Raw genomic sequence first — 13,094 nt, forward strand, 5'->3', positions numbered from 1 at the left:
CATGCAGTGTCAGATTTGGTGCAACTTGGACACGTGACACATAATGAAATACGCGCCAGTGACTAGTACCTAAAACAGTGGACCAACGGTCAACTGAAAATAACAGCAGCAGGATCGGTTGTTGAATCTGTTGACCAACGTGTTAAATGTTAATTTTCAGGCTAATTCCATGGCCTCAGTCAAATGAATGGAAAGTAAAAGAAAATCCTTCCTAACACTACAAACTCATCCAGCTACATCCAATCCTGGTGATTATTATATTATTTTCATGGCGGTCAGGTGCCAAATAACCTTAAAACTGTGGAATATTGCCAAATTTGCTACCATCCTTTAAAAAGCACCGTCATTTGTTAGAACGTTAATATTCCGCCATCAATCATTTTGTAAGAGTAGGTGTCACCTTTTTTTGTCACCCTTTTGGTGGAGATATGCATGGCAGTCAGACAACTGGGGGGACGCTTTCTTTCATTCACTGCCTAGACCAGTGGTTCCCAACCTTTTCCAACTCAGGGCCCACTTTTATGTCTCAAAAATGTTCGCGGCCCACCTCCGACCCCATAAATACAAAGGCCATATAATGCGTTCTCAGAGCACTTTTTTATTGAAAATTGAACATAAAGGACTGAACTGAATACAGGAGAAACATGTTGGAAGCTCCACAGTCACTAACACAGCACCTGTAACATGTTGCAACACCTTCAGTATTACAGTTTTCAAGGAGCTGTCCACACACACACACACATACACACACACACGCACACACACACACACACACCAATCATTCAAGGAGCTGTCCATCAGCACCACACAGATGTCAGAAATGACAAGCAAGGGGCTGTCTGTAACAGGCTAATTAACAAATGATTAATAAATAACGGTATCCTTCAACAATGGAAAAATGCATTCTCATAACAATTTGACATCCAATATCAGATCCAAACAAAATCCAAATATCAGAAGAAAGCCCATTAAATCGATAGGGTTACAAATAAACACAAACCCAATATAAAGATGATGTAAAGATGAAACTTCAATTCAAGCAAAAGCAATAACATCAAAGAAACAAAAATCATACTTTTTCAAGTATGATTTTTCAAAATCTTTCAAAAAAAAAATGATTTTTTTTTTTTTTGATTTTTTTTTTTTTCAAAAATCATACTTTTTTGGAAAAGATTTGGCGGCCCACTTGCAATACCTTCGCGGCCCACCAGGGGGCCGCGGACCACAGGTTGGGAATCACTGGCCTAGACCGCACTGCAGAGACCGGCGCACTCGCAACGCAACCTTTTCGAGTTGACGTTTCACCTCACTCCCTCCACGACCCAAGAGGTCATGTGCTGGCGGAACAAATGAAGAGAGGGAAATAGCCGCGTCCTGGCCAAGAGATAGCGGAGGGGGCCAGCAGAGAGAAAGGATCAGACGGGGAAGAGACAGGATGCCTGAGCTCCCCCTTTGAGTCTTTTCAAAAACACTGTAAATCACTTGGACGGGCCAGCTTTATCATTTCATGCCAGACAATGTCACATAGGGAGGAGAACGGTCTGGGATGTGACTGTTTTACATAAAAAGACGAGTAGCAGCAAGCATAATGGAAGGGTGGATTGGGCATTCTCTATGGCTAATTAGAACTGTAGAGTCAAAGCTGTTTAAGTGGAATTAATATACAGATTATGCTATTGTGGGGCAGCATGGTGGCTCGGTGCCTTGTTGGCATGTTTACGTTTGTTTCTGCAAACCACAGAAACGCTGAATCTCAACGTTAGTGATTCAACAAGTCAATTGTATGTGTATTTCAATTATTCTACCCTCTTTAATTTGAACATTTTCTGGGTAAATGATATCTTCTTATCTTCGTTTCTTCGAAGCACAATGGTTATATACAACTTTCCTATTTCTTTCAATGGTTGGGTAGAGGACAGACAAGGCAGTGCTCCATAGTGTGGTCTCCTTCTCCACATTCACAGGTGGTTCGGGCCAGTCTTGTAGCCCCATCTGACCAGAGCAGCTTTTGATCATCCCGTTCTCGTTCTCAGGTGGTTGAGTGTGTGTCCTCCACTGAACCCAAGGTGCTTCTGAGCCAGGAGGTAGGTCTTCAGCAGGAGGGATTCCCATGGGGTCATTCTCTAGCTTTTCCACCCCAGCTGGAGTCTGGTTCCTTCTCGAGATGTTAGGGGCTGGACATGGCTGAGGAAGCTTCTTCTTGACTTCAGTCGTTGGGCCGGGGGTTGATGATGTCCATAGAGGAGGTGGCGTTCATCACTATAGCTTTTGTCATCTCAACCCTGCTGCTAACTTAAGTATATAAAAAAAAAAACATTGCTCACAGTGAGAACTGATCCTGTCTTTGAATTATGTTATTCCACCCTCTTTAAAACACATTTCTGGGAAAAGTACATGATAACACTGCTCACCATGAGAACTCCAAAGTCTTTGGCAACCTGCACCTGATAGCCACTAGAATTCTAAAAGGCCCTGTGAAGGGTCTTCCATAGATTATGTATCAGCTGTAATTCAGCCCAGGCAGCCCTGGCCCTGTGGTGAGGAAGCATTGGCCCAGGCAGCCCTGGCCCTGTGCTGAGGAAGCGTTGGCCCAGGCAGCCCTGACCCTGAGGAAGATGCATACTGTTATGTATAAAAGGTGTAATGACAGAGTGGACGTGTCTAATCAGGATTTATGTGGTTTCAGCAGTTCTATAGTCCGCAGTGCGCCCACTTTCCTGCCAAGTGGGTGCACCCCCCCCCCCCCCCCCAGCCCCACCCTCCCCTGATATGTGAAGCGTTTGAGTATCTAGAAGCGGTATATAAATCCAATCAATTCAGCCAGTCATTGTTGATGGTGGTTCCTCCGTGATATTCAAACTGCCAAACAAGTTTGATTTTCTCTGCACATTTGATTATATATATATATACATATACATATACATATACATATATATATATATATATATGTGTGTGTGTGTGTGTGTGTGTGTGTGTGTGTGTGTGTGTGTGTGTGTGTGTGTGTGTGTGTGTGTGTGTGTGTGTGTGTGATTCCTTGGCTCGACCGCTGCGCGGCCTCACCCGGCTCCATCAGGTCACCCACACAGCCAAGGGGTGGAAGGCATCATCTCCATCTGGTTCCTCCCCGATTCTACCTACTTATACTCCCATCACTTAGCCTCAGTCTGATGACATCACTGATGACACCATCACTGATGACATCATTACTAATGACATCACTGATGACATCATCACTGAACAATAGCCTCAGCCTTAGGGCAATTCATCTGCCCTAATTTAAAAATCTGGATCCATCAGGTCACCCACTCTTTACACCCCCCTGAAAGTTTCAGCCCGATCGCACGTAAAACGGCATAACTGTGGCCGGCGCAAAAATTGAAACAGAGAACAAACAGACAGAGCACACATTGCCAAATTTATAGATATAGATAGATTGATGGATAGATAGATAGATAGATAGATAGATAGATAGATAGATAGATAGATAGATAGATAGATAGATAGATAGATAGATAGATAGATAGATAGACAGATAGACAGACAGACACATATATACAGATGGAATCGCCTTTATAGATATTTCTGTACACATTATGTTCTTCCTAAAAATATTAGTGGCGGAAAAATCAGTCGAACCCTAACCAGGGAGCAGTGAGTCATGTCTCTGACCTACACAGTGCTTATTGACTTGATGTATAAGTCTCCATGGACCAGCAATGCATTGTAACTTTAGTAGGCTGTGTATTTAAAGGAACACTCTGCCCATTTTCAACCAGCTTTGTATCATTAGAACATCAGTAGTATATCAGAAAACTGTCAACTGTTTTGAAGTCTGTCATTTAATTTGACAGTTATTGAGTGTTAAAGTGTGGACCAGTGACATCACTGGTCCACACTAACTCAAATTAATAACTCATTAACTCAAATCAACTCTCAATAACTGTCAAACTAGATGAATGATGAATAGTTTGACAGTTATTGAGAGTTGATTTGAGTTAATGAGTTAACACTCAATAACTGTCAAATTAAATGACAGACTTCAAAACCGTTTACAGTTTTCTGATATACTACTGATGTTCTAATGATACAAAGCTGGTTGAAAATGGGCAGAGTGTTCCTTTAATGTGTATACACTTGACTACCCCCCACTTCCTCATTCTCACCCTTTTGAAGAGTTACCTGCGCTGGTGTTTTGTTGCTTCAAGAGAGAATTATGCTTCATTATTAAACATTCCGGCTTTGAAGCCGTCGTGATTGATTTATCCACCTGTAACTAAAACAATCCCCGTGTGCATAAAGAGGAGCTTTGAAGCATAGATCAAGGCTTGAAAATATTGAAAGTATGTAAATTCTTGCTTTCTCATTGAGTACGGTGCGTTCTGCATACAGAGCCTGTGGACTCAACTGAACAACAGAAGAAAATGGGAAGAGACAAGGACCATCAAGTGAATTTCCCACGTGTGGGATTAATAAAGGCTATATCTTATCTTATCTTATCTTTTATGTCCTTGAGGCAGAAATGCTAGCAGTAACATTACAGATGACAAATAAAGTTGGTGTCAAACCCATGGAGGAAAACTTTTTTCCTTTTTCTTTTCTTTTTTCCCCTATGGAGGCATTTGTGTGCCCTGTGAACTGTATGAATGAATGAATGAATGATTTTTATTTCGAGTGTTTAACAAAAAACAACCGAAAAGGATAGGTGAGAAGCCATAGGCTTATGGTAAACTACCCACTTACATCTCATTAATGCTCAATCAATCATGATAGAAGACAGTGTAACAGTGCCATTCTATTACAATTAATGCTAAGTGACAAATAAAAGATAACAAATGGTAACCGATTGTTGCTAAGAAATGAACAATGACTTAATGTAAATAAAGCAATTTGTGATAAAGAATATAAGATAAGTAAAAAATGAGACATGGTCAATAACTTAGTATAAGTAAATCACTAAAAGTAAGCAATATAATCTAAGTAAACAATTCATATAGAGAATACCTTGATATACACATACATGCATGCTTGTACACACATATACTGTACATAGGTTCATAAACACAGACTTTCTGCCTGTACAACTCATCCCGCCGGATGTTAGCCCTATGTAATGAGGTCATACATGTCAAGTTTAGTTTTTTTAAAGGTCTTTTTGAATTGATATATATTCCTGCTTTTTTTTTAATTCCTCCGGAAGTTTATTCCATAATTTCACACCATTGACTGAAACACACATGCTCTTTAGAGTAGTACGTGCCCTGGGCTGTTGGAAATTTGGTTCCCCCCTGTATTCATACCTCCCTTCTCTATCCCTAAACATTTTCTGTAAATTACCGGGGAGAAAATTATTTCTTGCTTTATAAACTATCTGTGCTGTTTTAAGTTAAACTAAGTCCGGGAATTTTAATGCTCTTAAATAGAAAAACAATTTATTAGTGTGAACTGTAAAGCGAGACACATGCTGGCCTCCTGAATTTCTTAGTGCCACTTTTTTTCCACAGGGATCCGGATCCGTTTATGGAGAAACTCGTGAGATATAGACTTAATGATGTGAAAGAAGTCACAGCGAGCAATGTCCGTGTGTGGAGCATACACTATTATGGTGCAAAAAAAATCACTACAGGCTAAAATCCGTATAATAGCCTATTCCTATGGTTGCTTATAATGTCTCTAGAACTCAATAATGAACTTACTAGTATAGGCTTCCAGTGACATTTGTTTAGTATCATCTATAGCAGTGGTTCTCAAAGTAGGCCCTGGACCCCCAGGGGTCCTTCAGGAGGTGCAGGGGGTCCCCAGCAAAAGGGTCATAATTTATTTTCACTAGTAGAATTCCAACCATAATTAACACTGACAGAATGTATGACTATTTTGGTCATGGGTTTCATACACTGTCTGTAATAAAACATCTAAAAGGCCCTCCCACACTCTCTTGCACGAGCCTGATGTTGGGGTTGTTAGGCTGATTGGGTGCACCTGATGCATCATCAGGTCGAGTGGGTTCCTCGGGCAAATGATGGATCTCCATTCCTCCCTCGCCTGCGTACACGTTCCAATTTCTCCTGCAGTCAGCCCGGTGTCTCGCCTTAAAGTGTCCACATAATGTTAGTTGCTGTCTTCCCCTTCTTTTAGTTCCGTGTGTCAGCTCCCACAGTACCAGCTTCTGTGCTGCTAGCTCCGGGTGTCTATAACAGTGTCCAGCAAGCCTCGGCCGCCTGAGTCGTATCTTCTCACTTAGCTTAGGCAGCTCTTGGTAAAGATCTACGTTTGTGGTATGGATGCCAGGGTGGATGTTGAGGGCACGCTTAAGCATCCGCGTGTAGCATCCGTTTAGTCTGTTCTCCCTCTGTTGACTCAAGGCTCCATGTTTCAGAGCCATAGATCAACACTGACTCCACAGATGCACTCATGGGCTTAAGAAGGCCCATTCGGCCCATTCAGTCTCTCTCCCTCCTCACCGACGCACCTTTTCTTCTCGTTTATTTAATATAGTTTGTATTGTCTATTTCCCTTAGTTTTAGTTAATAGATTATTGTTTTAACTTCTTTGGTGTACAATATGACTCCCCCCGTATGTTACAACCCCGGCTCAAGGAAGTAACAAATGCATCCTACACCAAAGTAAAAGTTAAAACAATAATTCATTAACTAAAACTAAAGGGAAAGTGATGAGACAACACAAACTGGATAAAAAAAGAACAGAACAAAAGGTGCATCGGTGAGGAGGGAGAGAGACTGAATGGTCTGACTGAAGGTCTTCTTAAGTCCAAGCGCCAGGAGTGTGTGTGTGTGTGTGTGTGTGGGGGGGGGGGGGGGGGGGGTCACAAAAGCTCAAACCTTATCAGGTGGGGGACCTGCAGGGACAAAACCTTATCAATGGGGGGCTGTGGTCTAATTCCTTGACATTAAAGAGTTTAAGAACCACTGATGTAGGCCTATATAATAAAAATATATAAAATGATCATGGTATTAGTACTTTAGTTATTTTTGTCAGGGGGATAGTGATTCATCATATCAACGACGACATCTTCATCAGTGGTCATGATCATTCTTAATGGACTGAGCGTCTTTTCTTTTCATTCACACTGCAGTTCCCACCCAGCCACCAGGTGGTGATTTGCATCTTGATTCCTTTCCATTATTTTTGGTTGCAGATGAGCCAGTGCGCTTTTCCTTTGTGTTAATAAAGCCTGTCATCCAAATCGTCACTGTATGCAAAGGCAAGGGCCTTGCAATGTGGGCTGTAGCACTTGACTTAGTGATGATATCACAGGGACTGTGGAAATACACTGCAAAAATATCCACAGGCCTTGGTGGATCAGGTAGGCCTATTGACTCAGACTCAGACTCTTTATTAGCCTGCTCCAGACCTTCGAAGCCACGCCCACTCCACAGTTGTGAATTTGGCTCTTGATGATGCAGTACTCTGAATAGGCCCCTATCTTTTCTTGAAAAAACACTAATTTGCCAATGCAAATTTAATCAATCAGGTATCATCTTTAGTGCTGCAACTAATGATTATTTTCTATTATCAATTAATCTGTAGATTAATCGTTTATGAAAATGGGGGGGGAATGTCCATCAGTAGCCTATTTCCCAAGGACTTGTAGAAAGGGACATATTTTTTGCAGTGAGGGGGCTCGGCTTTACGCATTCCCCACACACGGATTGACTGCGCGCGTCTTCCTTCTGCGTACTGTAGGCTCTCTCCCTCTCTCTCTCTCTCTCTCTCTCTCTCTCTCTCTCTCTCTCTCACACACACACACACACACACACACACACACACACACACACACACACACACACACACACACACACACACTCTCTCTATCCCTCCTCCCTCTCACATGCAGCTGAGGCTCTGTGAGGCTTTGGCTTTTCACCGGCAAACACACCGACACACTCCCTAACCAACCCGTCTCTCAAACCGACCGGGGAATACAGACGGAGGAGCGGCGGCGGCGGCACGAGCAGGATTTTGATTCCCTGGTGCGCAACATCAACGCGCCTCACCTGGATGTCAGTTTGACAGCAGGGTATGTTGAAATATATGATGTTTATGTGTGCGGGTGTGCGTGATCTTGTGCGTGAGTGTGTCCGAGCGCGTGTGTGCGTGTGCGTGTCAGCGTGTGTGTGTGTGTGTGTATTTTGCTTATGTCGGCGGCGTGAGATCAGGCTTGGCTGCAGCACAAAGTGTTTTGAAGCGAATTGTTGAGCGTCGGGCTTCAGCAACCCCGGGATCATTCCCGTAGCTATTTGTCCGTGTTGCTCTTTTACGCGTGATTCGACAGTTTTATGATGAGATAGTCTATGGCAGCCAGCAGGCAATTGGTTATTCTCGTTGTGCTTTGAGCTGCTGCAGTGATAAGGCATTTCATTCAGACAGCTGTTGTTCAATAGACCAGTTCATATCAATTGGACCCCCCTAAATTAGTCCACATAGACAGAGCCTCTGCAGCCGCAGACCCCCATTTGACGAGATGTTGTCGCTCAGACCCAAATGTGAAAATAGTTTATTGACGGATATGATTTTGTCCAGAATTCCATAGAGGCTATATACAGGTATGAGAGATAACAGAGAAGCTGTAATCAAAACACTCATTGTTCTTATACCTTCTCTATTGTGTTAACATCTTGTCAATTAAATACTGTTGAAGTTTAACAACTCATCAGTTTGCTGATGGGGACCCCCCTGGAACCCCCTCAAGGACCTCTGGTGGTCCCTGAGAACCACTGGATTTAGATTATTTTCAGACTTTTCGTCAAAATATAAATGTCATCCGAAGCTGAAAGGCGCTTCGCCTATCCCATATAATCCTATATTCAGTGGAGGATAAAATAAATAACTGATGTGGTATGTTCATTATGGGAATGAGAGTTGTAGCATCATTTAGTGCCTACCAGCCCCTTCAGCATGACATCAAGCCTTTCCCAGCCTGAACAGCCACTTTGCAGGCTAGAGGGCTGCTCTCACCTCCGGCCTCGGCCTCTGATTTCCATTTCATGCCCTTGTCTTCTTTACAAGTCGTGCTTCAGAAGGCTTCAGAAGTCAGCTGGCAACCCCTGAGATGTGTGTTTTTTATCCCTCAGTCCATCCTACCTGTGAAGGCAAACTGGATCTGCTGTTTGGCACAGTGCTACTCACGTTGACACGCGTAACCCCCCCATCACTAATTATGCAATACCCACAATGACACACACACACACACACACACACACACACACATACACACACATAACATACACACACACACACACACACACACACACACACACACACACACACACACACACACACACATAACATACACACACACACACACTGAGCGCTTACACAATATCACATGACGTCACACCCGATCATCAACATGACACCTCAAGTTGCCTGCCTGCACAAGGTGGTTGAGTGAGTCTGTTCTAAAACAAACAGAAACACAATGTTTACTGACAATCTATCAATCTATCAGCGAGGTCTAACTGCAAAAGCCTCGTTGTGAAATACCAATCATGACTCAATAATGTGGAGATATGTGACTACAGAGGTGAAGCAGACAGGTCCACATGCATGGGAATGGATTAACCTTTGGCCTTGTGGATTTGTCTGCTTTTTTTATTAGCCAAACCAACCACATTTCAGCCAAACCAACGCTGCAGGGCTTCAGCTTCAGGTTGCTTCGTAGGGTTGTGCAGATAAGTCTGCCATGCCTTATGATGAGCAAGATATATCTGTCTGACACAGACTGGGACCTATTTGCAGATGAATTCATACATTATACGGTTTGATGACCTTTGAACCCATCGCTAACTGACCTGTGCAAGAAGCTGCGCCTCTACAAGGTCTTGTGATTGTGTGACATTGGCTCTAATATCAATAGGGATGCACCGATATGAAAGTATTGGCCGATAATGATAACCGATGGCCGATAACCGATATTTATCGATGTTGATATGATCTGTATAAAATGTATAAAAGTTTCTATGAAACACTGTGAATTTGAAAAAGTAATGTCATTCTTTATATCCAAAACATTTGGAAAATTCCACAAATCATAGATTTACTGCATTGTTTCCTAATATGAAAAAAAATAAATTGACTAACATTGGCCGATACTGCTATCTTATCTGATATATTATGCACCCCGAAATATCATGTATCTTTAAGCAGTGCAGCCACTTCTATAAGTGACTATGTGTGTGTTTAACACATTGAATGCCAGCCATGTTTTCATTCCTGTAGGTAAGTTGTGCCAGGGGTGTTTTTGACGATTCTGGCTCATTTTACAACAGCCGAGGATTCTTTTCTGTTAAGAATTCATGAACACCAATCATCTAAAAATAACTAATAGAATGTGTGCTTTCTCTGTCTAAAAGAGTTAGTTTGCAGAGTTAGTAGTTATGTAGATATTAGCCGTTGAGTACAGCATGGTTTCAGCGTCTGGAAATTTATTCAGAGATAAATGGCTTTTTGTGAAACAGTCACTTTAACCATTCATTTTTGGCATCAGTAAGACCGTCAGACATTCTAAACAATAGTTTTGAACAGTAATTTCCTCCATAACAACAGGAAACACCCCTCTCATTCAAACTCCTCCCTCCGTGTGTCTTCTCCTCCTTCCTCCTGGCTGTACAGCGGGCGTGTCAGAAGCGCTTTTGCTGCTGCCTGCCTGTGTGCCTGCCTGCCTGCTTGCCTGCGTGCGGACGCTCCTTGTGCGAGTCAAGATGGGCCGGGGAATGCGTGGGCGATGGGCAGATGTTGATTCTGGCCTTTCTGAGGTGTTTCAAAGTGTGTTTCACCTATGATCTATTTTGCAAATCGCTCTCCGCTCTCTGTGTGCTGCTGCCGGTGCGCGGCCGCTCTCAGGCAAGACAAGTCTTGAATGGATTACTGTAAAATCGCCACGGCATTTCCTTGAACGGCTTGGTCCCGCGGCAGTTTTTTCTTTGATTTCGGTTGTCTGGGGGAGCACTGTCAACACTTAGTGGGTCGGTAAAATAGATTATACACATTATCTTGCTCCAATAGTGATCTCGAAGATGTAAAAGTTGTTGATTGATGTCCCACCGTCAAAAAAAAAAAATGTTTATGTAAGACGAGTAAACTCGGCTCTGGCACTTAAGCGTTGGATTATGTAAGACGAATTATTTCGGCTATGGCACTTAAGGTGTTAAGCACAGGATGTGTGTGCATAAGATTAAAAAAAAAAAAACTCGGACAAAAACGGACAAGCCCGTCTTTTATTGTCACACGAACACCACAACACATGCATGCGGCCACAACACACTCATGCTGACGGTGGCGGTGAAAAGTGTCCTCTGCATTTAACCCATCCAGGCATGTCCTTTCCTCCGGGGGGCAGGCCAGGAGCAGTGGTCGCTTTCTCGTACAGCGCCCGGGGACCAACTTCGGATGTTGTCGTCACTGGTCGGATGACGATGACGATCTGATCTTCTGCATGTTTTTAGTGGGGGGTTATATACGGAGGAACCCCCTGGAGATGTGTGTGGACGAGATTTAACCTAGCCCACCTTGCCACTCCGTGCCTCCCCCAGCTCCCCGGTTTGCACAGACAGTCACAGGCGGAGAGAGAGAGAGAGAGAGAGAGAGCGCCTCGAGGTCGATAGCCGGTAAAACACGCATGCACACACGCACGCACGCACGCACGCACGCGTGCACAGACACACAAACAGTTTAAGAAACGTCTGGAAATGAATGGAGAGTTAATTTCCTCATTGCCAAGACTTTGGCATGCTATAGAGAGAGCGCCTCGAAACATGCACACGCGGTGTCGGGGTGGGGGGTGGGGGGGTGGGGGGTCGGACCTGCCAATCTGCACCGCTTACTTCAACACCTGCGTGTCATTTTGGTTGTATTGTTTGCTTGCATTGTAACGGGGCGTTAGTGTGCACTGCAGGCACAAATCACAATCAGGGTGTCTCTGCTGCTGCTGTGACGCTGTAGCTTCTTTCTGCCCACACAGACTGGCAGTCGTAGTCAGTAGACCTGTCTGTCACATTGGACACGCTCCTGCGCCAGCTGTGTCAGACCCGCCCCCTTTTCCCTCCAAGCAGGCAACTAGCAGGCAGCCATTGCATCAGCGGCAGACTCCTGTCTCTGCTTCTCTTGTTTCACTAGCCTGTTTGCCTGTCACTCTTTTCATGTTCCTGGCAAATTTGGGATCAACTGGATATGTCAGACGGATCAAATAGAATCACGCTCATATTCTGGTGGTTAATGTCTTTCTTCACTGTGTGTGTGTGTGTGTGTGTGTGTGTGTGTGTGTGTGTGTGTGTGTGTGTGTGTGTGTGTGTGTGTGTGTGTGTGCGTGCGTGTGCGTGTGCGTGTGTGTGTGCATGCGTGTGTGTGTGTGTGTGTGGGGACAAAAGCTGCTGGTGCTTGTGTGTGTTAAGATGCCTGTGGGTGCTGCTGGGTTTTCAGAGCCCAGCATGCTGCCTGCCTTCATTTGCAATTCAAATGAGAGAGAGGACGAGGCACCCAGTGAGGCTGAAGCAGCCCTGATCTCCTCTGTATGAGGCACCCAGTGAGGCTGAAGCAGCCCTGATCTCCTCTGTACGAGGCACCCAGTGAGGCTGAAGCAGCCCTCGTCTCCTCTGGACGAGGCACCCAGTGAGGCTGGAGCAGCCCTGATCTCCTCTGGACGAGGCACCCAGTGAGGCTGGAGCAGCCCTGATCTCCTCTGCATGAGGCACCCAGTGAGGCTGAAGCAGCCCTGATCTCCTCTGCATGAGGCACCCAGTGAGGCTGAAGCAGCCCTGATCTCCTCTGTATGAGGCACCCAGTGAGGCTGAAGCAGCCCTGATCTCCTCTGTACGAGGCACCCAGTGAGGCTGGAGCAGCCCTGATCTCCTCTGTACGAGGCACCCAGTGAGGCTGAAGCAGCCATGATCTCCTCTGCATGAGGCACCCAGTGAGGCTGAAGCAGCCATGATCTCCTCTGCATGAGGCACCCAGTGAGGCTGAAGCAGCCATGATCTCCTCTGCATGAGGCACCCAGTGAGGCTGAAGCAGCCCTGATCTCCTCTGCATGAGGCACCCAGTGAGGCTGAAGCAGCCCTGATCTCCTCTGTACGAGGCAC

General features: G+C 44.6%; 1 protein-coding gene across 3 annotated transcripts in view; it reads left to right on the forward strand.

Moving 5' to 3' along the window:
- Nucleotides 1-7,913: 7,913 nt before the first annotated feature.
- LOC310798301 (band 4.1-like protein 1) overlaps nucleotides 7,914-13,094 on the forward strand; it is a 108,702-nt gene continuing 103,521 nt past the window's right edge. For all 3 annotated transcript variants that reach the window (XM_083660806.1, XM_083660808.1, XM_083660807.1), the window contains exon 1: nucleotides 7,914-8,035. The gene's annotated coding sequence lies outside the window, so the exon portion shown is untranslated. The remainder of the gene's footprint in view (nucleotides 8,036-13,094) is intronic.

The sequence above is a fragment of the Poromitra crassiceps genome (assembly GCF_964638095.1).
Source record: "Poromitra crassiceps genome assembly, chromosome: 25".
NCBI classification, from domain to species: Eukaryota; Metazoa; Chordata; class Actinopteri; order Beryciformes; family Melamphaidae; genus Poromitra; species Poromitra crassiceps.